Genomic DNA, 25,682 nt, shown 5'->3' with positions numbered 1-25,682 from the left:
ATAGCAAAAAACATAGTTGGGATTTTTAAATGACCTATTTTTTTTAAAGTTTATTTTTTTGAGAGAGAGACAGAGAGTGCAAGTGGGAGAAGGTCAAAGAGAGAGGGAGAGAGAGAATCCCAACCAGGCTCCTTGCTGTCAAGTGGAGCCTGATATGAGGCTCGATCCCAGAAACCATGAGATCATGACCTGAGTTGAAATCAAGAGTTGGATGCTTAACCAAATGAGCCACCCAGGAGCCCCTAAACCCCCTACTATTGACTAAAAGTTAAACCAAACATTTGTTGAATCAAATCCTTCTGTAATCTCAATAAGTAAAATTCTAAATGAGCAATTAATACATGGTTCTTTAAAAATAAACAATATTTTAGCATTTGATAATAAGCCAAAGAAGTTAATATCTCTTATAGAGAAACATATATTCTGTTCTCAGTTTCATTTTACATCATATTAAACTTCTTAGGCTCATCAGAGAAATATATTTGATATGCATTATATACCTTGACCTTTGGAACTCATTGTGTAAATGTTACACAGGTTCACAGATGCAATTACAGCATTTTACTCTCTATGATATTTGATAGGCTTTGCAAAAAGAGCTGGTAGTTAACAAACACTCTATTATTTGTACCATATAATTATATGGAGGGCGTGGACTGTCTTTTTTTTTTTTTTTTTTTTTGTATGTGTGGTCTATATACAGCTCTCTGATTTGATCAGGTTGAATAGCATTTGAAAGAGAGCCAAGCATGTTCTGGAGATAGCAGGCCGCTCCTGAAAACAGCTTAGCAATTAACATGGGAATTTTTCTTCTTCTAAAAGATCACTGTTTTCTGAAGCCCATCAAGACATAGTGTGGCAGTTCTGAAGGCCCCCTGCTCTCTTATGGGTTGGCTTAGGGTTTTCACACCCCAGTTTTACTTATTCCTTCTGTTTAGAAACATGACTTTCAAGTCTGAAAATTGTCTTCTTTTGCTATCAACTGAAAACTTTGTATACCATAACTTTATTTTTTAGAGATCACAGCAACATGATTAAGACAAATCACAGAGATAAAAATGGGGGAGAAAGCATTTTTACTCCACATGAGTAAAATATATTCTATTCTACTTTGGAGTCTTCATCATAAATTTTATCATATTAAAATCCACAGTGATGTTAGTAGTCAACTATTGTGCAGCCATACCTGTTCTGAGCATATACTGAATAAATTTTAGGGCTAAATTCCTTACTGGTTTGAACAATATAAGCTCAATTTCTATAGTTGTCTATCCCTTTACCCTGTGCTATGGATTGAATTGTGTGTCTCTCCAAATTCACATATGATTCCTTAACTCCCACTATGACTGTATTTGAAGATAGGGCCTAGATGGAGGTAAATAAAGGCTAAATGAGGTCACAAGAGTGGACCCATAATCCTATATGACTGGTGTCCTTACAAGAAGAGGAAAACTCACCAGAGCTCTTTCTTTCCACAGAGAAGAGGCCATGTGAGGACACAGAGAGAAGGTGGCTATTTACAGGCCAGGAAGAGAAGCCTCACCAGAAACCAGCCCTGGTAGCAACCTGATCTTGGACTTCTAGACTCCAGAACTGTGAGAAAATAGATTTATGTTGTTTAAGCCACCCAGTCCATATATCTTATGGCAGCCTGAGCAGACTAATACACTCTGCTTCATTTTTCCTTGCAACACTTATAACCACATGATCTGTGAGTGATTGTATATACATTAGAATGTAAGCTGGGACTTTTTGATTTGTTACTGTGCCATTGCCTGGCATGTAGTAGGTGTGCAACAAATATTTGTTGGATGAATGAATCAAATGTCTAGGGATAAGAGATCATAAGCAAAGAAACAAAACATCACATTTGTTAACACATGGTATCTGATCAACATGATTACCTTTACCATACAATTGATCTTCTCTTCTCTCCCCTCCCTTCCCCATCCTTTTCTCCTATGTATCCTATTGTCTTCTTCTTTTTTTTTTAGTTAAAAAAAAGTTTTGTTTTTTTAAAATGTTTATTTATTTTGAGAGAGAGAGAGTTCAAGCAGGGGAGAGAAGTGGAGAGAGGGGGAGAGAGAGAATCCCAAGCAGGCTCTGCGCTGCCAGCATGGGGCTCCATCTCACAAATGGTGAGATCATGACTGAGCCAAAATCAAGAGTTGGACGCTTAATTGACTGAACCACCCAGGTATCCCTCTCCTGTTCTCAACTAATCTCATTTGTCCAGTCAGATGGTGTGCCCTTTTAAGGCAGCTACCTTGTCTTTATTTGGGTTTCTCAAGAGTAGATTGTGAGACAAGGAGTGATACCTTGCTTAAAATACCTGTAGAGAAATAGGGAAGTGATTCAAGGAAGGAAAGGCAGCCAATAAAGGATGTGGTATTAAGCTAGCTACCTCTGTGGGCAACTGGAGCTAATCCTGTAGTGAAACTCTGGAAAAGGGTTTAAAACACATGTTGCAAATTACCCCATCTAAGGGGTAAGGTAGCTGGGTTAATTATTCATCAACTTTCAAGAGTCATTGGCTTGCCACTCTAGGCAACATGGTTTTTCTACAGTTCTAGGAAAAAACCTCAGGTACAGAGATGCTGATGCTGCTGGCAGCTAGAAGTCTTCTGATGAATTGGGAGGGTCTTAGGAATATGGGTGGGACCCTCGTGGTGTCTGATACAATCCTCATTCATTTGTCTGCAGACCAACTGCTAGTAGCACCCAAAAATGTATTGCCACACTATGAAACATCACATCTTTCTTGCCTTACTAACTATTAGGGGGAATACAGTTCCCTTATTCATCTCTGGTTGGAGAAAAATAGAGCTTTATCCCTAAAAAGCAATGAAAATAGACCTAAAACTTTCCTGTGCCCAATTCATTTAAAACCACTTCATTTTTTATTTTCATACACACCTGCAAAATGTATCCCAATTATCTATAAATATTTATGGGATAGATGGAGTATGCTGATCTCCAAGTTAATGGTGATGGGATCAAACTTCTGGGTTCCATGGCCCTGGTTTGACCTCCCATTTAGGCATTGATGTTTTCTCTTAAGCTCAGTACTGGCATTTTTCCAACACTGGGTGTTATTCAATATGAGGTTTTACAAAAAACTCCACCTCCTTTTATTTATTTTTTCTTGGATAAAGCTTTTAAAAAATGTTAATCTATAGATCCTCCTCCTCCATAATTACACTTGCCAGAGGAGTAGGAGCCAAACAATTAAATTCTCCATAGGTGTTGGGTGTAATAATTCCTCGTGAATCAGAAGATTAAGCATGGAAACAACAAATGGAACAAGATGGTCTAAGCTCTGTTTTTCCTGTAGAACAGCAAATAGTTGCAAATCAAAAAGCGGTTCTCCTTAATTACCACTGTATGAGGCAGTGGGCTAAAAGCAGGCTCATTTGGTAATGTTTTCTGTGTGGCTACAGTATGTATACACAGTGTAGGCCTTTATGCACTGTCTAATAGACAATATTATATACTAGGGTATTGCTGACATTCATTTTACGTGGAGATACAACTGGTATGCCCAGGACACTGGCCTCCAAGCTGTGTGTGCACAGAACTAAAGGAACAGTTTTACTTGCCCAAGCCAGGCAAGACTATTTATATGTAAACACTTTCTTCACAGCTTACAACATGCCCTGCTAGGTCAAGGTCCAGGATCAGGACAGGTTGCAGTCATAGCCTGTAATCTCAGGGAGGCATGCAAACTATAGTTTGTAGCAAGCTTTACCAAATTGATATGATTTCCTCTGTCTTTACCCTTGAGTCAGTTACCCTGCAGACCTGGAGGCCTTTGGGTCACGAACTCTGGTATCAGGAATTAAAGAACTGATGTAGGAAAACAGATAGAGCTGCAGTGTTCTGTCCCCTCTTTTTGCTCCCCAAATTAGACCTGCTTGTTTGCTGAAATTGGTCAAACAGTTTAAGTAGTGTTTCATGTTTGTTATTTCTTTTAATCAAAGTTTCAAACAGAACAAGGCAACAAGCCAGGCCAGTAATGAGTCTCTTTCACCAACTTTTAAGTTAAATACTTGCTGAGATTCCCATTCATTTCCCAGGGACATCTCATCGTTGATGTACTTTCACTTATCATCAGGGTTATTGGGCACTGCTTGTAAGTGCATACTAATTGGCAGTAGGTGATGTATATATTTATGTTAATTTATAGTTATATATAGGTACCATTAAAATATGCATTTTTTAAGGGAGAAGAGTTGAACGTTTTTCTGATGGAATTTGTGAGATCGTGAGGGCCATCGATGAGGAAAAATGATTCACAGTATCTACGGACTCATGTTTGAAAGCCCATAAATTAACCCTCTTACTTTTATAAAGTTCATTTAAGACATAATAAGCAAGGATATAAAACAAATATTCTCTGAAAAAGTGCTCAAGTATCTAATTACTTGAGTTCCCATAACAAATTGAGAGGCTTAAGAGAAATGTCAAAGATCAGGTCAGCTTGGCAAATGGATTCATTTTGTTTCATCCAAAATATTGTCCTACTTTTAACTGCAAATGTGGATAACTTAGGCAGCGTTAAAGAAATTATGCAAATCCTAACTGCAAACAGTTTTCCTTTTAATTTTTTTTTTTTTACGTTTAGACTAACTGTAGTAATTATTTGAAAACCTTCTTGAATCCCACACTTAATAAAAGGAAATTATATGCAAACAATGAAAGAGAATTTCAAAGCAGTAAGTGAGGGTGATGCTGGTTTGCCTTCAGAGCCTAGTGAACTGGAGAAGAGTTCATTTCTGATCTTCCTACTTTCAGTATCACAACCTACTGAGGTTTTGGCAGCTCTACAAAGAACAGCAAAGGGAGCAAAGATGAGTTCCTGCAGAGGTACTCGAGGGGCAAGCTGTGAAGGAGGAAGGGTCACAGTCCACTGAGTGGCTTCAACAGCCATTTCAGCTTTGTAGGTATACTAGACACAATAGAATAGAGGATTAGAGAAACTAGAATTGGAGATCTTGCCACCATATCCCATCTCTGCATTTTGTTGGCTGTGTGACCTCACCTCTCTGAATCTCACTTTCCTCATCTGTATGAGGACAATACTACAACCTATGTCGTGTGATTGTTTGGAGGACTCAATGTGTCAATATATACAATGCAAAGCCCTTGTAATGGTGTCTGGCACGAATCACGGGCTATGTGCCCCTTATTATTATATGGGTTGTGACTTTTAAAATGTGAACTAATGAAAGTATCCAAACATACCCCTAGTTAGAGCTACTTTTTGGGAGTGAGTAGTGTCTATGGCTAAGTGTAATGATCTGTTAAGGGAAGGCTGGGCATTTGAACTCATCTTGGTGGGACTTGGGAGGGGCAGTAGTGTGTGGTTTCTGAGTCAGGTAGATCTGGGCTTGGAGAGAGGCTCTGCTACTAATGGGCTTTGTGACACTGGGACAAGTTACTTAAACTCTGTAAACATCTATTGTCTTCATGTGTAAAATGAAGATAATATTAAGGTCCACTTCAAAGATTCTTGTGAAGATTACATGAAATTAGGCATAAAAAGCATTTAACATTAGTACCTGGCATAGTCTAAGTGCCAGATAATGTAGAGCATTGTTTGTCACCCTCAGTACTATTGACATTTTGGGTCAGTTAATTCTTTGTTGAGGAGCCTATAGGTTGTTTAGTAATATCCCTAGCCTCTACTCACTAGATGCTAGTAGCATCCCCTGCTAATTGTCACAACCAAAATACCTCTAGACATTGCCATGTCTCCTGGAGGGCAGGAGGGAATTTGCCTGTGGTTGAGGGAGAGGAAGTGTATTAAGAAACAGGGATATCCAAATATGATTTTCTTCTTTGACAAAGCCAGCTTGCTGTCAATAAGAGAGGAAAAGGGAAGGGTGAACTCAAAGGAAGCACTTATTGTGTCCAGTTTGTCCTAAGTTCCTGGGGACTCTCTAGAGGTTGGTAGGTAAGGATGTTTTATATCTCTGCTCCTCTCACTAACTTTCTTAGTAATTGATGGGGGCCTCGTGATTACCCTTCCCTTGGTCCTAGACAACATCCCTCACTAGGGTAAGGCCTGCTGAATAAACCTATGCCTTTTATCTCCTCCAACAAAGCAAATTGCAGGAAGCAGGTAAGGAAATTGAAGCCATATCTTACATTTTCAGGCTAATCTCATTTGGATTTGCTAACTCTTATTTTTTAAAAATTTTTTATTTATTTATTTTTTTAACTTTCTATAATTTATTTATTTTTTATAATTTACATCTAAGAATTAGCATATGGTGCAACAATGATTTCAGGAGTAGATTCCTTAAGCCCCTTACCCATTTAGCCCATACCCCCTCCCACAACTCCTCCAGCAACCCTCTGTTTGTTTTCTATATTTAAGAGTTTCTTATGTTTTGTCCCCCTCCTTGTTTTTATATTATTTTTGCTTCCCTTCCCTTATGTTCATCTGTTTTGTATCTTAAATTCCTCATATGAATGAAGTCATATATTTGTATTTCTCTGACTGACTAATTTTGCTTAGCATAATACCCTCTAGTTTCATCCACATAGTTGCAAATGGCAAGATTTTATTCTTTTTGATTGCCGAGTAATGCTCCATTGTTATATACCACATCTTCTTTATCCATTCACCCACTGATGGACATTTTTGGGCTCTTTCCATACTTTGGCTATTATTGATAGTGCTGCTATAAACATTGGGGTGCATGTGTCTCTTCAAAACAACATACCTGTGTCCCTTGGATAAATACCTAATAGTGCAATTGCTGGATTGTAGGGTAGTTCTCTTTTTAACTTTTTGAGGAACCTCCATACTCTTTTCCAGAGTGGCTGCACCAGTTTGCATTCCCACCAGCAGTGCAAAAGAGATCCTCTTTCTCTACATCGTCGCCAACATCTATTTTTGCCTGAGTTGTTAATGTTAGTCATTCTGACAGGTGCCCTATGCCACAAAACATGAGATCATGACCCGAACCAAAATCAAGAGGAGGATGCTTAACTGACTGAGCTACCCAGGCTCCCTGACTCTTTTTTTTTTTTTAACTTAAAAAAAAAGCTTGTTTTTGAGAGAGAGCGAGAGAGAGCAAGTGAGTGTGAATGGGGAGGGGCAGAGAGAGAGGGGAACAGAGGATCCAAAGTGGGCTCTGCACTGACAGTACAGAGCCTCATTCAGGGCCGAGCTGAAGTTAGATACCTTACCGACTGAACCACCCAGGCGCCCCAGGGATTTGCTTACTCTTATTAATGTTTCTTTATTCCAGGTGCTAATTTATAGCCTAATAGGCTATCTGCTTTTTCTAAACAAAGATGTAAAGATTTAAAGAATAATATTGCATAAAATGGAATTAAATGGCTTTATTCATATATTCAACAATATTTATCAAGAGTTTACCATGTGCCAGGCACTGTTCAGGAGGTTTGGGATACATCAGGGATCAAAACAGGCAAAACTCTCCACCCACCTTTTAGGGCAGTAATAGCCCCAATGAACAAGGATGTGCTACTGGCCAAAATACCTCAAACCCAATTAATTCCCTTTTTTTCCTTCACCTCCATTCTGCTCTCAATTTTCTTTCTCCTCCAGGCTTCCTGCTTTTATTTCCATACCATGGAAAAGAAATGCAATAGGTGAATTGAATACGAATGTAACTCCCAATCTTCTTTGCATCAGTCGTAGGCTCTCAAGATGGAAAAGAATCATCCTGTCTTGATCAAAATATGTTTGCTTCTGGGTTAGGAGCCTGGTCATTACACTACAGGCTCCAGGGTGCTTGAATCTCTGTGATTCTCAGAATCACAGTTTCAAGGATTATAAATACTGGTGAACCCTCCTCTCTCCCACCTGTGTTATGCAGTCTGTATGGGTGAGCCAGCCCTTGGGTTGTTTCCCACCCAAACTCCTTCTGCTCTAGCTATTCTATGGCTTAATAATAATAATAATAATAATAATAATAATAATAATAAAAAAAGACAGAGCAAAACATGACCTCAGTAACCAGGCCAAACTCTGGGGATAAGATTCTGGACATCTTGGAACATTAATCTCTAAGGAATAAGAATATTCTTGTAGGGAATGGTCCATTATCTTGGACCAAAAGCTTGTCCACTTGTCTGTAGGTTGGGTATTAAATGTAATGAGAACTGGATTAAAAAAGAAAAAGATAATTATGAAACAGGCTTTAGACTAGACTTCCTGTTTGTGAGAATAATGCCTATAAATTCATCACTGGTGTGTCAAGCAAAAATGGCCAGCATTTCAAAAAACATTAATGGGAGGAGAGTGAACCCCAGGTTTGGGGTGGGAAGAAAAGAGAGATGAAATTGGCGTTTGATTTTATGTTGAGTCCCAGTTTCTGGGCTTTTTACTTTGACATCTTTTTTAATGATAACATTTACCTAGCACAGTCTGTAATGTACTACAGTTAGAGACTGTCCTTTTATAACCTGTCTAGAACACTGAACTAAAAGGTACTAATGAAGTTTTTCACTCTACATTATCCCCCAACAGAGTAAGCACAATTCCCCTATCAAAAGGGCTGTTAGCTGACTTGGAAAAATTGGTAAATAATACTGAGTATAGGGATTTCTCAGAATCACTTCCTCTGGGACATCTTCATCTTTTCCATAGTTCTCTAAGTCAGTTTAAAAACACTATTTGATCTTATAGTCAGCCTCTAGTAATTAGCCACATGTGGTTATTCAAACAGCCATTGAACTTTGTCCATGATTGTGCCATATTTTGGGGTTATTTCCTTCACACTTTAATTAAAGGGAAACACGTTTAGACAGTCTGTAGAGGAGGGAAATGTGTATCTTTAATTTTTTTTTTTTTAGCCTTTTTCTTTCTGTGACTCATCTCCTCTTCCTTCTCCTAAATCTTTAAGAAGTCAGGCTTTACTTAGCTCTTTGCAGCAAAGCAACATTGTCCAGTCAGAGTTTATACAAGAAGATAGGCTGCTGTGAGCAGAGGGAATGGTATAAAGGGTGTGCCCCCTATGGGGAGCGGGCAAGTCAGATTTTTCAAGTTAAACGGATATTTGCGGCAGTAATTACCCTTTATCATTAATGACAGGCAATTGCCATAGCAACTGGCTGCCACCTGTCTCTCACACACCAGCTCTGTATGCTCTGAAACAAAATAAGAGAACACTGCAGTCAGTTGTGGAGCTACACGTCTCAGGAAGGAAGGAAACTCTATGTTGATATCAGAATCTAGCTACTGGTATGCATGGTCCCTTGTGTTCATAAAAGCATTCGATAACAATAAAACTTAAGAGAACTTGAGTTTTTGAACAAATGAATGAACAGTGCTGACCTAGGACAGCGTAATGGGTAAGGGCACAGATATGGAGTTGGAGAAGAGTTTGAATCCTAGCTTCTCCACTTACTGGCTGAGTGACCTTGGGCAAATGGCTTAACCTCCCCCTAAGTATCATAGGGTTAAACTCCTAGGTTGTTGAAAGGATTAAACTGGAGAATGTTTGTAAAGCACTTAGCCCAAGGTGAGCACTCCATCAGTGGTAGCTAAAAACATCTACTGCTTGGCAGCAGGTGACTCGAGCACATGGTAAGTGCAGGACACATGGCTCCTGTTAACTTAGTAAATTTGATTGCTAGTGGATCGCTGCTCCGGGAACCCGCGTCTTCATTGCATGCTCTAAAAGCTCTCCCTCCACTTTGTATATATGGAGGCATATGCACAGAGGCACGTAGATGTAGATTTGAATAATATAATTTTGATCTCTACATTTTAGAAATGTCTTCTTGATACCCAAGAGTTCAGCAGGTCATTTACTCTTTCTAATGACACTGCATGTAGACAAATCTCTGACAGCTGAAATTGGTTTTTCCTTTGAATCTCCTTGATTATGTCTCAAACCTCTTTAGCACTCCTCCTTCCCCGAGCCTTGGCTTGGTGCTAAGGCCAATTAGAGACGTTAACCACTCCTCGCCCACAGTGGAGGCATGCGTCTATCTATCTATCTATCTATCTATCTATCTATGTACCTACCTATTTATTTAATCATTGGGGTAATGAGGACATGCCAAATTTTCTTTTTCTTTGACCTCTGTCAAAGAAAACCTGAACCAGAACCAGCCTGATAAGGTGTGCATACAAACCTCTTTCCCTGCTATCTATCATATGATCATAATATAAATTAAGATTTGTCCAAGCTTACACATGTTGCAGTGTGCAATCTAAAAATCACACATTTCCTCCTTAACTAGTAATTGTTTGAATGCTGTTCTAGATATTAGTGACCTAAAGCAGGATTCAGGGTCATTCTTAGTACCTAGGTGTCTATCATCCAGCATATTTGAATTCCATGACTTGCCCCCTCTTAAAGAACCTTCCACTGTTTGTTTTCTGTCTAAACTCACTGCTCTTTCTCAGTGCCGGCCTCCCCATTTCCCTTCTGAATTGCTGCAGCAGTCTACTGGCTGGTCCCCTCCTCTCCTATTCATCTTCCACACTGCAGTCAGCATGATTTTATAAAATGCTAATGTAATCATGTTACTGTCCGTAAAAAAGAACTTTTAGTGGGTTTCCATAACCGCCATGATAAAGATCCTTCACCATCTGCCATCACCTCTCTAGTCACATCTTCTATCGTTACGACTTTTCTCCAGGGATGCCAACTTACACCAAGCCATTCCATGCTTCTTGCCTCCGCTAATACCCTTCATCCTTCTTCATTCTTCAAAGTCCTGCACAGCTGTCATCTCTTCTTGGAGGGTTTCTCCATTTCTTTTCCCCCTAAAGATCGTAACTTCCTCCTTTGTACAGTTCTATATATTGGTTACAATATTATTTATTTGAAAAATATTTAATTCTTCCTTATTAGGCTACTTGTGTTTCACAGGTAAGGTATGGGGTTTCATTCATTTTCAATACCCTTGGATCTGGTAATATCCTTAATAAGGTTTTTTATTGATGTAAAGTACATATTTAGCATTTTTATGGATAGGTCTTTTAAAAAACAGTGCTAATGAAAGAGCTTTACTGAAATCATGTTTCTGTATCATTCCTGGATCCTCATAGAATTCACAAAATTATACGCTTGTTGTATCCTACTCTGAAAATAAAAAATACTAATGTTCTCTGTTTCTCATAATTAAAATTATTTTTTTATCTGATAACATGCTCATAAACATTTTATGTGATAAAAAGGCTCACACAATGTGAAAAAATTAGAATATAAAATTGTATATCCAGGAACTCGAAATTTAGTAAAAAAACAAATATATATATAAGCTTAGAGAAAAAGGCACACTATATCAATGAGTGTTTTTTTTTTGGGGGGGTGGAAGGATTATAGATAATTTTTGTTTTCTTGTATGTTTATATTCTAAATTTTTTGCCAAGACCATGTATTTTCTGATCAGAATTTTTTTTTAATGTAATTGACATGGATGTTAAGTTACTTTTCCTCAGAAAGATTACCTAAATGTGCTCATTTTTGTTACTTAGGACAGAAGGTAGGGAAATGTTTTCAATTGTTTATCCATGTTCTTGATCCCCAAACCATTCCCTTTTGCTATGGGATTTGAACTTTATTGTAGGTTACAAATCACTATTTCCACTAGATGTCACCAAACTACTGACAAAAGTAGCTCATATGCTCCGTGCATATGCAAATGCATATGTATTATAAAAACATTAAACATCCCTTGTATTCAGTATTCCTTGGTATCACACAAAGCATTCAGAATTTGAAGAATTAGTAAGAAAATGCATATTACATAAGGCCTGGCCCCTTACATAACAAGTGAGGGCTTATATGGATCTTCTGGCTTTATTTAATCTATATTTTATTAGCTTCTTAATATAAATGTGAAGAGAAAATTGGTATCAGGGGCCTTGCTTAAATTTTTTTTTATTATTTCTAGATGATTTCAAGCTCCCTTTTTATATAATAACGAAGTAAAAGAAGGTCAGAATCCTGAAACTCCTTTCTGAAGAATACTTTTTAACCTAATACAACTTTTATCATTCAGAATGAGTAGCTCCTTGGTTAATGAGTAGAGATATCTTTCAGTATTAGGATTCTTTTCAGAACATTTTAATTTATTGTAAAGCTGTTTGCATCTCACTTTATGTTTCAGAAAGCAAAACAAGTAACTTTTCCTTGAGGAATGAAATAAAGCATCTCTAATCTAACAAAGGGCAGTTAGAAAGCCACGTTTCTTTAAATGTATGAACCTATTTACTCTGTAGGTTCAAAACTGGTCTTTTTAATGATTGGCTCAGTTAACAACTAAAGTGGGGGGTTGGAGAAAGCTTGTTTCCAATCATTTCTGCTTGGGAATGAAAATGATTGGCCAATCAAAAGACATTTAAATTAGTCAGTGAGCTCTTGGGAAGAAATCCATGTACTGTCTCCTACATTACTGCTATCTTTTTAAAGATGTGATGCATTATTTTTCTTATGCTTTACCAAGGGATGACAAGGAATAACATAACAGTATATAAACCAAAAACTCTGACTAAATTTCTCAGATTTTTTCTTTCTCTAAAATATTTTTTTTAATTGTTACTCTTTTAAAATAGCACATGCTAATCTTTTAGTCTTAATGATTTTTAACTACTGTCTATTTAAAATTTCCTCTGTCCCTTTTAATGGCTATTGTACCATATTAATATTCTCAGTGTTAATTCAAAAATAACAGAGCACTACTGATGATAAACCTGGGTTTATCTATGGGAAGATAGTCTTAATTTCAAAAGGAGAGAAACTGAACCAAACCAAATCATCCTACACATACATATCTTAGATAATTTTGGAAGCACTTTTAAAGAAAAAGACATTGGTCATCATATTTCAAATGTTATCAATCCAAAGTAAATAAATATGCATTTCATTAAGGATCTTAACTTTCACTAGCTGAGGAATATTAGGGTTAGCACAACAAATTTTTATTTTGTTTTGTACAAAAATTATGAATTACAAACACTATGGATATATATATCATGGTAGGGAGAGTAACGTCAGTATTACAGGATTCTGGTTTCTACAAGCATTCATCAGTTACAACCTGAAACTTGTATGGTTTGTGCCCTGAACACTGTTTTGCTGATTACACATATACAGTTTCATTATAGAATAAAGTCAGACCTATGTTAGATCCTCTTGCAATACTGTAATATGTAACCATAATTTAGTTCTGCTGCTTTAGGCATCTCCTTCAAAATTTTCTACTTGAACCTTTCACATGAAATAATCATCTGAGTCCCTCTGATATGGTGACAAGCCTCAACTGTAAAGTGGAGAAGCTGTTTTTGAATGTCCTTCTCCAGATATCTGGATTTCCTTTTCTATAGTACTTGAAAAATGAATAGCTTCCATCAGCTATATATAAGACCTAATAAACTTATGCCCTTGCCATGTTTTACAATGTTAGTATTCCTTTCCTGTGGCCACCAAAACTTCTCTATTTGAGCTCCAAAGAATAATGCATTTACTCTATGCTATTTTCACATTCCCTGCCTCCTTGCTATAATTAATTACTGAATATAGGTAGAGACAGGATTTTATTGGTGGGCCCTCATCCATGAAATTACTCTGATTCCTCAGAGTCTAAGACTGCAACTCTCCATCTTTGGAAATGAAAGTTCATTTTAGGGTGGGTTAATTTCTTTAAAAATATTTGTAGTAATTTGCTGCAGTTCTTTAACTTCCCATATTTTAAAGAGTATTCCAGGGCAGACTTGCTGTGAAGGAGTTAGGTTTTATAAATGAAAGATACTAGTATCCACACAATTTGGTGAAAAAGAAGTCCGGCACTAAATTTTATATCATTGTTTGCTTTGGGAGTCAGCCATGAAAATTTGCTCAGCTCATTGCTAAAGGATATCGAAACACATTTCTTGCCGACATGGCGTCATCTGTGGTGTGGATAGAACCTTCATGCTGACAAATACTGCATACATGGCTGTTAGAGCCAGTAGGCACTCCTGATGATTAACTATAAAAATGTTTTTGACTCTGGTTGCTGACAAGAATGACAATGCTTTGGCCAGACTGGCCTCCTTCTGGACACCAAAGGATGTTCCAGTCTTGGTTTTACCATCTGGTTTCAATACAAGCCAGGAACGATGGAAAGAAGAGAGTCTTTTAAAGAGGCAGCAATAGACCAATTCTTCTGGCTGTCTCATCTTTCTTTGGGAAATGAAAAATGCACTTAGGCTTGGAGAAAAAAGCAACAACTTGAGAAATTTTATTTTCTAGAATAGATAGAGGTGTTTTGAACATCCTCATAAGGCAAAGGAATCTGTGTGAGTCACAAATAAGTTTTATGTGGAAAAGACAGTTAAATGCTTATATTACACAGCTGAAGTTTAGTACACCTGAAGGGAGACCAAGCATATATTTTATAGGAATCATTTACTTCTAAGCAAACTTAAATTTATTCACCTGATGTAACAATACCTAGTTCAGCAAATGATAATAAAAGCAGTAATAATAATAATAATAAAAATAATATTTCTGTAATCCTTTCGATTTCCAAAAGGCATTCAACTAGATTATTTCCTTTAATCTTCACAAAAATTTTCTACTACAGGTATTATTTTTATAGCTTCAATTAACACACAAAGAAACAAACTCAGAATAAATTATTTATCCATGGTCACACAGCAAGTGGCAGGGGTGGAGGGAATGGACGAATTCTAATTCTGGTGACCTGTCAAAGTCCCTATACTTTCCACTACCTCAGATTGCATCATTTCTTCCTGGCAACATTTTCATTGTTCAAGGAAAGTCAGGTTAATTCTATGACTACAACTTAAAGAATAAAATACTCTTTTTTAAAATTTAAGTTTTATAATTAAGTTTATTTATTTATTTTCAGAGAGAGTCAGAGGGAGCTGGGGAGGGGCAGAAAAAGAGGGAGAGAGAGAATCCCAAGCAGGTTTCACTCTGTCAGTACAGAGCCAGATGCAGGGCTCGAGCCCATGAACCATAAGATCATGACCTGAGCAGAAATTAAGAGTCAGACATTTAACCAACTGATCCACCCGGGTGCCCCAAGAATAAAATATTCTTATTCCTCATGTAATTTGCCATGATTTTGCATGGAAGACTTTTTTTTTTTTTTAATGCCATGGGCTATTTTATCAATAAATGATGAGAACTTGAATTGTGTAGGAAGTATGGTCCAGGCTATAATTGACTTGTGTGGGAAAGTACAGATAAAGCCTGGTATGCTGGAGTTCAAAAGGGCTTATTTGGACAGTGGTGTTGCTTGAAAAATGCATGAAACAAATCCCTACATTTCTCTTGTCTCAGTTGCTTCTTTTCCCATTCCTCACATCTGTAATGTCCTTGCCTCTATGCAAACTGAATTGTTCTTTCATAAAGAGGAAGAGAGTAATGATAGAGATAAAAGATAAACCTATCTCTATTTAGTATAGTAACTGACACATAGTAAGTAACGTATAGATGTTTTTATTTCAGAGCCAAGATTAAACTCTGACTATTCCTTGAAGCTTTCTTTGGAAATTCAGACCCATAGCTTTCTCCTTTCTTTGAATTGCTACCATACTTATTGATGATCCAGCAGATAATTTTTAATAAATTAAGTTTTAATAAATTAAGTAATAAATTAAATTACTTAATAAATAACATTTAATAAAATTTTATTTGTCCTCCAGTTGCTATATGCATGTTCGTTTTCTCTTTCCTATCAGATTATAAATTGATTGAGGTTATAAATCATGAGTTATATTTTTATTATAAAGTCCATAATGAATATGCTGGTATGTAATGATGTTTTGAACAAATTCTTGTGGGTTACTTAAAAAGTAAGACATAGAGATATGTGAACTAGCAGTCTTATTTAGATACAGAAGGACAGATTTGGGAGTGAGGATGGGTGAAGGTAGAGAGGAAGAGAGAAGGAAAATGACTGACCACCTGTATTATGTAACAGGCATTCTGCTAAGTCATCAAATGTAATCCTCCTAACAACCCTATCTTTATTTTATATAAGAAGAGAAAAGTGATGTATGATAGCATTTGTTTTCTTATCTGAGGCTCGGGGTAGGTGGGTAATTGGGAACCATTCTGAGAAAAGCTGGGTATAGATGTACCAAGAACTACACAAAGCCAAAACTACATGAAATCAAGCTTGAGAGAGGCTCTTTACTAGTATCATTTGTCTTTTTCACTTTGAATGCTCTTTTCTCAGGAGCATTGGCTTCTAGATCTCAGTTGCTAAATTTGCTGGTGACCCTCGACTTTTCCTTGAAGAACTTTCTGAGGGCCACCTTCTTCAAACCTTCACTTGGGTCTGTTGGTTTTGGGCTGCTCACTAAGGACAGCAAGAGACCCTCTTTGGAGGCCACTTCCAGCCCCTCTGTGGGCATTTGGATCAAGGAGAATGATATGGAGTGATAACATAATGTTTACTTTTGGTCAAAATGAAGCAGACCATGCGGGGAATAGATACCAGGATGGAATTTGGCATGTGTGGGCAGGTACCAAGATAAACTATTTGTCTTTGTTTCACTTGTTCTTCCCCCAAATCAGCAGAAAGCCTGGCTAGTTTAGCAACAATGCATCTTTTAATAATTATCAAATATTATGGATAAGTTATAAGGCCTCTGAGCTTGTTTTGATTGGTGATGCCTTTAAAAAATACATTATAGAGTCACAGGATTGGAAGGAACCTAAAGAACTCTGGCATTGTGAGGCAAAGACTATAGAGATCAGTGGTTATCAGGATAGAACACATACACTACCCGTGTCAGGAATGGTGTTGGTTGGAAAGTGGTAAATAAAGATTAGATTCCTGGGCCACAAATGGAACTTCCTGAATCAGAATCTCTGCAAACAGAACACAGAAATCTGCATTTTAAAATACATTCCCTAGATGAGAACCACTGCCATTGACTGTGAAGCCCACTTGTTCTATTTGCCTGCAGTGGTGACCTCCAGAATTGATGACAAGGAGGGCCTTGTCTCTGAAAAGGTGGTGCTGTTTAATTTTTTTTTTTTCAACGTTTATTTATTTTTGGGACAGAGAGAGACAGAGCATGAACGGGGGAGGGGCAAAGAGAGAGGGAGACACAGAATCGGAAACAGGCTCCAGGCTCTGAGCCATCAGCCCAGAGCCTGACGCGGGGCTCGAACTCACGGACCGCGAGATCGTGACCTGGCTGAAGTCGGACGCTTAACCGACTGCGCCACCCAGGCGCCCCGGTGGTGCTGTTTAAAAACAAACAAACAAACAAACAAACAAACAAACAAACAAACAAACAAAAAAACCAGATGTGCTTATTCATATCAGAAGGAAAGGTATAGATATTCACTAAACAAACAATGATTGGAGCATGTGCTGTGTATATGTCCCTGTGATAGGTACCCACATGAAACGAGACCTAGAACTCCTATTGATGATTCTAGATACAAACCATAATGTGATATTGCTATTGGGAGTTGTATACTATGAGGGCAATTAGGTAACATGAGTCAAGGACCTTAAAAATGTACATTAACAATATAATTTCATGTCTATAAATTCATCTTTTTTCAAGTTTATTTATTTATTTTGAAAGAGAGACAGAGAAGCAGAGAGGAGAGGGAGAGACAGAATCCCAAGCAGGTTCTGTGCTGTCAGCATAGAGCCTGATGCAGGGCTCCATCTCACAAACTGTGAGATCATGACCTGAGTTGAAACCAAGAGTCAGATGTTTAACTAACCAAGCTACTCAGGTACTGCTATAAATTCATCTTAAGGAAATAAGTATAGGTAGCTACTTAAGAGCAAACTAATTTATTTACCATGAATTCACATGTACTTCCTCATTGGATGCTCTTAAAATCCCTAGGAATTAGGTCAAATTATCTTCCTTTCACAGATGAAAGAACTAAAGCTTTGAGATGTTAAGAGATTTATCCAAAATTACACCATTAGAAAGTGACAGGACCCAAATCTCCCTCTGCTGGGCACCAAAATTTATGCCCTTAACCACTGAGCTTTATCTTTTCATGAGTACAACTGCATGGATAGTTATGGCAGAGTGGTGTTTTAATGTTAAAATGAAAATATCTTAATTTTCAGCATCAGGGGATTGGTTAAATAAATGATACTATGGCCACATAATAGGATAACATATTCAGATATTCAAAATTGCACTAGGGATAGTGTGTCCTAGAGATAATTTAAGCCAAAACATGAAATATTTTCAAACAGTTCATTATACGTTATATATGTTTCAATGTAGTCATATTAAGATAGAATTACAAAATTGGAAAGCTGATAATGTAGCCAGAATTAACCAAATCATCCTGGTCTCCCACAGTGGAGAAGTTCTTGATCACCTGAATTCCACCTGTCTCCATTGGAGGCGCTAAATGCCATGGTGGTACAGAGAGGTAATTATAAAGAATTGGGTTCTTGTCAGTCTAACCTAACTGGATTCCTGATATTCTCCAAGAGCCTCACTTAGTAGAATGACTCTGACTCTGAACCCTGTTTGACTGAATGAAGGATGATGAAAAAGGATATGTCCAAGCCCAGGAGGACATCATCAGTGGTCACCTCAACTACCAGAGTGCAAATTGTATCTGACCACCAGAGCCAAGAGGTGATCGCATAATGGGTTGTCAGGTCAGTATATACCTGGCCTTGCTGTCTTACTCTGTACAAGATTTTGACATAAATGCTGGGAGTATGCTTTATTAAGCTCTCTAGTGGGCCAGGAAGATATTAACATTTAAAAATTCAGGGGTGCCTGGGTGGCTCAGTCAGTTAAATGTCTGACTCTTGGTTTCTGCTCAGGTCATGATGTCACAGTTTGTGAGTTTGAGCCCCACATCAGGCTCCGTGCTGTCAGTACTGAGCCTGCTTGGGATTCTCTCTTTCCCTCTCTTACTGCCCCTCCCCTGCTCTCTCTCTCTCTCTCAAAACAAATAAACAAACTTAAAAAAATTAAAAAAAACAAATACTTAAAAAAATTTTTAAATGTAAAATACTGTATTTGTAAAATATAAAATGAAGTTAGAAGCTGAGATACTTATGGTATATTCTCAATTTGCTGGAATGTAACTACTTAGAGCCCTCTGTTAACTGATGTGCATGTGTGTGTTCACTCATGGGATCTCAGCAATATTATGAGAAAGAAGTGATTGATAATCAGTAAACTTGTGTCAGGACTAGAATTTTTTTTTTAATATCAAGACAAAGGTATATTCCAAGTTCAGCTCATCTTTACCAGGGATAGAAATTGTTTTATATATTTAACTGAATTATTTGCATTTTTAATTTCATGGGTTAAAGGAGAAAGTATGTACTACTTAATGCTGAATTAATCACACTATTAAATTAACATTTCAATTCCATAACCATTCTAGATAATGGAAGGTTTTTTTTTTAACAACTAAAAAATACTTTATTGCAGAAAAATGCTGTTATCTGAGCTTTTATTTATTTTTATTTATTTTTGTTTCAAGTTTTTATTCAAATTCTAGTTAGTTAACATATAGTGTAATATTGGCTTCAAGTTTTTATTCAAATTCTAGTTAGTTAACATATAGTGTAATATTGGCTTCACGAGTAGAATTTAGTGATTCATCGCTTACATGTTAACACCCAGTGCTCAAAACTGGACAGCAACATGTGGAAGAATGAAATTGGACCACTTTCTTACACCCTACACAAAAATACATTCAAAATGGATGGAAGTTTTATTATCCTAGCCAGATTAATTGTCTTACCCACATCTGTTTTTAAGAAATAAAAGAGGGAAAACTGAGAACAAACTGAGGGTTGATGGGGGGTGGGGGGGGTAGGTGATGGGCATTGAAGAGGGCATCTTTTGGGATGAGACTTGGGTGTTGTATGGAAACCAATTCGACAATAAATTTCATATATTAAAAAAAATAAAAGAGGGATATGAGGGACTTACGTCTCAGGTATTATCAACAGACAGTAATTCTATCAGATAATGCCTCAGTCTTTTATTTTCCTCTGCCTGTGAAGACTGTATGTATGTGTATACATAAATACATGCATCTCCTTGTTGTCAAGAGATAAACATATTTAAATAAGGACATACAGAGCTCCCCCTGTAATTGTAAGCTGCAACAGCACTGAACTTTCTGTGACTTAAGACGAAGCACTTCATTATCCAAGTCACATTATCATCTGGAAAGAGTTGGCTGTGTTTAAACTGTGCTTAACTGTATTTAAAATGAAATACAACATATTTACATGTTCTCCCCTACTTTATTATAAAGTTTACACTTTAAAATTCTTAAATAGAAAATGTTTCCCAGAGCTAAGATTTGTATGTGTTCCTTTGACTTAGCTGCAAGAATCAATCAGATCATGTTAAGGTGCACAATAAGGCTCTTTTTTGAAGACTGTTATTAAATATACATAAGAATAGACACTTTTTTTTGTGTTGAGAAATAAAGAGAAAAAAAGTGCTCTGTGTTTTTGAAGATTGAAATCCTTCAAAGCTCTTTAGTGTGCAAGAAAACAAAAGGCTATTGTAAACTGAAGCTCTGAAACAGCGACAGCGGCTAAGTAATTAATTGCTCATTCATGAAAGAGAAAGTATAAGTGAGAGGCAAAAGTTAACCCCTCGAAATGAAGTGTGCGGTTAACAAAACAGATACCAGCTTCTCTGTTTTTAAACATGATGATCCTTTTTGTGCTGCTGGTTGCTCTGTTTTGAGGACTAGTGGCAATGGTTGATGTCACCACACCCATCTTGCAAAAAAAAAGACACCAACATGCATCTAAAGACTTAATTTTTTCTCTCAGAGGAAGAGCTTGGTGTTGATGGTACCATATTGTGAAAGCCAAGCTAAAGGAATATTCTGTAACTAATGTCTAACACTTTTAACACCATATATTGATGATGATCTCTATGATTAGAGTACCTAATTAAAATATATATGAATGTATATACCCACATATATGGTAGAAATAATTAATAAGCTTCCAGGAAACTGTGAACAAATGCTAGAAATTGAAGACTATGTAGGATTTTCTCTAAAACAGTCAAATTAAGTGATCAATCCTATTTAGAAAGGCTTTTCAATGTATTTCATGCCTCAGGGAATCTTGCTCCAACCAAGAGCTGTGGCTGGTAGCTACTCTGTCTACATTTGCAACAGCTTGAGCTATGCCATCTCACAGGGTTTAAGGAAATTGCTGCCAGCATAAGGCAAGTAATTCCCTCCCTTCGGTCCTCAAGAATTGCAGGAAACTATAATTTCTCATTATCAAACCGTCTGCTCTATACCATCCTGCTGTACCTTCGAACTGTGAGCCTTATTCACAATCACCTTTTTGTCTTAAGCGCAGGTGTATATGTATTTTGATGTGACAAAATCACACCTAGTTGTCAGCAGTATAACATCTTCCTAAGGTGATGTAGAGAAATCTAAAGCAGATTGAAGGGTGCCTAAAAAGTTCTCATCATGTTAAATATTAAAACCTTGAATGATTTCACTTTTAAAAGTTCACACATTTAAGTTAGTTGGAAAATCAAGTACCTACTTGGGTTTCACCCAAAATATTTGTTCGCTTTGTCCAAAAGAGCCTAAGGCACTGTTTCCTGAATTTAAAACTCAGAAGCCATTTTTCCATGAAAACATTGTAAAAAGTGGTTATGGAGTTTCTTGGTTGACATGTGAAGGTAATTATTATCTTCAATAATATATCTATGAGAAAATTTATTCAGAGTGCCCTAAAATGTCAGGGCAGGTCATTCTCCCCATCCTAAGTCAGAGCCCTTCCTAGTCTGCAACCACAGGACTTGGAGTGTTGGGGACTGAAGGCACCAGTGGTGGTTCCTGTGGCCAGAGAAGAATTTTTAGCAGGATAGGGTGTTGAATGAGCATGGCTATGGGACTGGAACGGGAGTCAGGGGGCTGAGATGCCCAGGGTGATAGGGATGATAGGAAATGGCTGGGGGAAATGATACCCCCCAGGGGCCTAAAGTTCTGACCTCATCTTCACCAATCCCCTGTGCATGGCAGAAAGTGGGGGGGGGGTGCAGTGGCAGTGGTTTTCTCCCTCTGAAGGGATAAGAACTTTGTGGTAGCAGTAACAGCAGAGGGAAGGGGAATTCCTATTTTAGTCTAGATGGGGTCCTATTTGCATGTGTGGGACATAAGTAAGCTGGGGACCTGTCTGTGATAAGTATTTTTTTTTATCTTCTTAATTCTGGCTGCAAATTATCAGTGATACCTAAGAGAAGTTCTTATAAAAAATAAAAGATTATGTGAACATTTGTTCAGTGAACAAAAAGTTATCAAAGGCTTATTTTGTATAAAACACTGGCTATCTTAAATTCCTTCAGGAACTAATTGGGTACAAAGCAATGTAGTAGATATTTTAAATGGCAAAGTATATCCTAGTGGCAATGTTTCTTAACTCCAGGAGCTTCCATTAGTGGGGAAGTTAATATTCTCTACCTTATCTGATGCGAATTACTGTAACTGTGAGGATGTAGACAGAGCATGGTAAGCATTTAGAGGATGCAGAGGTCACTTCTCCATAGAGAAGTTGGAGAAGGCACTATGGACATAGTGGTGTTTGAACCATGTATTGAAGGATGAATATGACATAGATATAAGGTAGGATATTCCAGTCAAGGTGTAAAATGAATACTTGGATTAGGTTGTTTTCAGTGGGAACGAAGATTAAAGCATAGAAGTGACAGATACGAATGTAGAGTCTATAGGTCTTAGCTATTATAGCTGGTTATAACTTAGCTATAGCTGGTTGGATACAAAGAGTGAAAAAATGTTATGATTTTTGAGCTGGAGTTATTGTGAAGATACTAAGATTGTGAGAGATAGAGAAAATATAAGAGAAAGTTTGTATGCTTCATTTAAGTCAAATTGAGACTGAGCCAACTTTTCCGACTATTTAGGTAGACAGGTGCAGCCAGCAGTAAGGAATGAAGGACCGGAGCTGTGGAGAGATGCTGGGGCAGAGAGTTTCAAGTCCTACAGAAATCAGGGGTTGGATAAGATCACCAACAGCTCCAGAAGGTAAAAGGGTCAGAAATACATCTTTGAGGGGGATATCTTTCCTTTACGGGACAGGAGGGGGGAAAAAGGTGTTCAGAGAGATGAGGAACAGGGAATTACAAGAAAATGTGGTTATCATTACCACAAAACAAAAAGATTTAGTTTCTTGAGCACAAATAAGCATCTACCTCCTAGATTAGTAGCAAGAAACTTTTTGGTAACTTTTAAGAGAAGAATTTTAATAATGTGATGAAACTGGGTGCCAGATGGCAAGGGTCAGGGAGCAAGACTGGGTCAGGAAATGGAGGCTGCATGGAAAAGGAAAGAAAGAAACTGTTTCACTGTGAGAAACACTGTTGTAGGTCAAGGGACAAGACAGATCAAAATGCAAATGTGAACAGGTTGTCCTACACAAAAATATTCCGTGGCTGCTTAAGGTTTAAAAGATACAGTTCCTTATTTTTTCTTAATGTAGATTTTCTTTCTTATTGAGATATAATTCATGTACCATAAAAGTCTCAGTTTTAAAATATACAATTCAGTTTTCAGCATATTCTTAGAATTGTACAACCATCCCACTAACTGATTCAGAATATTTTCATCACCTTCCATCAAAACTCCGTCCCGGTTAACAGTCACTCCCCATTCACCCCTCTTCCCAGCTCCTCGCAGCCATGAATCTACCTTCTGTCTCTATGGGTTTGCCTATCCTGAACATTTTGTATGTAAATGGAATATTATAATGTATGCTTTTTGTGTCTGGCTTCTTGCACTTAGCATAATGTTTACAAGCTTTACTCATGTTGTGGTATTTATCAGTACTTCATTCTTTTTTATGGATAAATAATATTCCAATGCATGAATACACTACATTTTATGTATTTTTTCTTTGCTTGGTGGTGTTTAGGTTGTTCCTATCTTTTGGCAATTATAAATAATGCTGTTGTGAACGTTTGTGTGCAAATTCTTGTGTGAACATGTTTTTATTTCTCTTGGGCATATACCAAGATGTGGTATTGCTGGGTCATATGGCAACCTAAACGTATGATTAACATATGATTAAACTGTTTTCCACAGTGGGTGTCCCATTTTACATTTCCACCAGCAGTGTAGGATGGTTCTGAGTTCTTCACATCCTTGTTAACATGTTATTATTTATCTTTTTGGTTAAAGCCATATTAGTGAGTGTGAAGTAGAATCTCATTGTGGTTTTGATTTACATTTCCATGATGATTAATGCTATTGAGCATCTTTTCATGTGCTTATTGGTCACTTGTATATCTTACTTGGAGAGATGTCTATTCAAGTACTTTCCCAAGTTTTTAACTCAACTATTTGTCTTTTTATTGTTAAGTTGTAAGAATTTTTTATATATCTTGATATTAGATGCTTAATGGATAAATGATTTACAAATATTTTCTCCCTCTATGTGGGTTGTCTTTTCACTTTTTAGATAGTATCCTTTGAAGTTCCCATTGATGGGCCATCTAAAGACCTCCAGATCTGCTCCCAATCGCTCTTCCAGTTTTACCTTTCTTGAACTCTCGTTCTACCCATTCTAATGAGATGTATTCACTTTCTATTTTTGAAAACAACTAAGTATGGTCACCATGATAATGCCACTCTCCCTATTCCAAAACATTTCTCATTTCCTCTGCAACTGTCTCAATCCTTGGTATCCTGTAAAGCCCTCCTCAAATTCTGCCTCCTTTTTGGAATCTCCATTGACTGACAGTCTTAGCTTGGAGTGCTCCCTTCCTTTAAATTCTTGCAGTCAGTACTTTCTGTTGTTGCTACCAAACATTTGGCACTTAGCATAGGATTACGTTGTCTTATTCTTAACAATTTTTTCAGCATACATTTTTACCCAGATGAAAGTGGATCTTTTGCCTTGCATATTTATGTTTAAATGTTTGTCTGAGAGAGAGAGAGAGAGAGAGAGAGAGAGAGGTTTTTATTTAAATTTGTTTTGGGAACAGCTCTCTAATTTACCTTTAAAACAATGACACATGATTGGCACTAAATCAATTCTCTCTCACATAAATTCATATTTATTCCTGATATTAAATATATTTAGCAAACTACCTTTCTTCAATAAAAATAAACATTTGCAGTTTAAGTTCTGAATGTGATTCTCAAAGAAGAATATTGGTAGGAAAACTGATTCCACAAATTTTAATACTCAAAATGGATTTACTGCAATTTATTAATATTCTTTTAATTATATTTATTTTTGCATGAAAGACAATTAGGGAAACATCTGAAAACACAGTTATTTCCAGTGTTATGATGAGGTTGCCTTTCTGAAAGGAATATTATAGAAATCAACCATTAATGTGGAGATTGGAAGAACAATCTGAATATGTGATGGCTTCCAGCAGGAATACTGAGAAAGGAGTGAAGATTAAAACTAGGCCATAGTCCTGGAGGAGCAGGTTATGGAGGGTTTTAATTTTGTCTGACTTTGTCTAAAATGGTGGGAGATGTCACTAATAAATGATACTTAATCCATGGATAAATATAGAGAAAGGAGCAAAGAATAAAACCTGAAGTGATCAAGAATCACATCAGAGAAGGATCAGAGAAAACACACCCCCCCTTTCATATTTCTTTTCATTAATCAATTTATTAATTTTATTTTAGAGAAAGAGAGTGCACAAGCAGGGGAGAGTGCAGGGGGGGGGG

The 25,682-nt window shown here is 37.1% G+C and overlaps 1 long non-coding RNA gene across 2 annotated transcripts in view; it reads right to left on the bottom strand.

The window, feature by feature from the left end:
* Positions 1–25,682, bottom strand: part of LOC121031608 (uncharacterized) — a 37,123-nt gene that overhangs the window by 7,604 nt on the left and 3,837 nt on the right. Inside the window, exons 2-3 of one of the 2 annotated variants that reach the window (XR_005790802.1) lie at positions 16,745–16,829; positions 7,834–8,142 (exon numbers count right to left, since the gene is read on the bottom strand). This is a non-coding gene — a long non-coding RNA (uncharacterized LOC121031608). Of the gene's footprint in view, positions 1–7,833; positions 8,143–16,744; positions 16,830–25,682 lie in introns of those variants that run through there. The other variant, XR_005790801.1, reaches the window with a different exon arrangement.

The sequence above is a fragment of the Herpailurus yagouaroundi genome, unplaced genomic scaffold (genome assembly GCF_014898765.1).
Source record: "Herpailurus yagouaroundi ecotype Mexico unplaced genomic scaffold, PumYag 141, whole genome shotgun sequence".
Lineage (NCBI taxonomy): Eukaryota > Metazoa > Chordata > Mammalia > Carnivora > Felidae > Herpailurus > Herpailurus yagouaroundi.
This window is presented reverse-complemented; position numbering and strand designations above follow the sequence as displayed.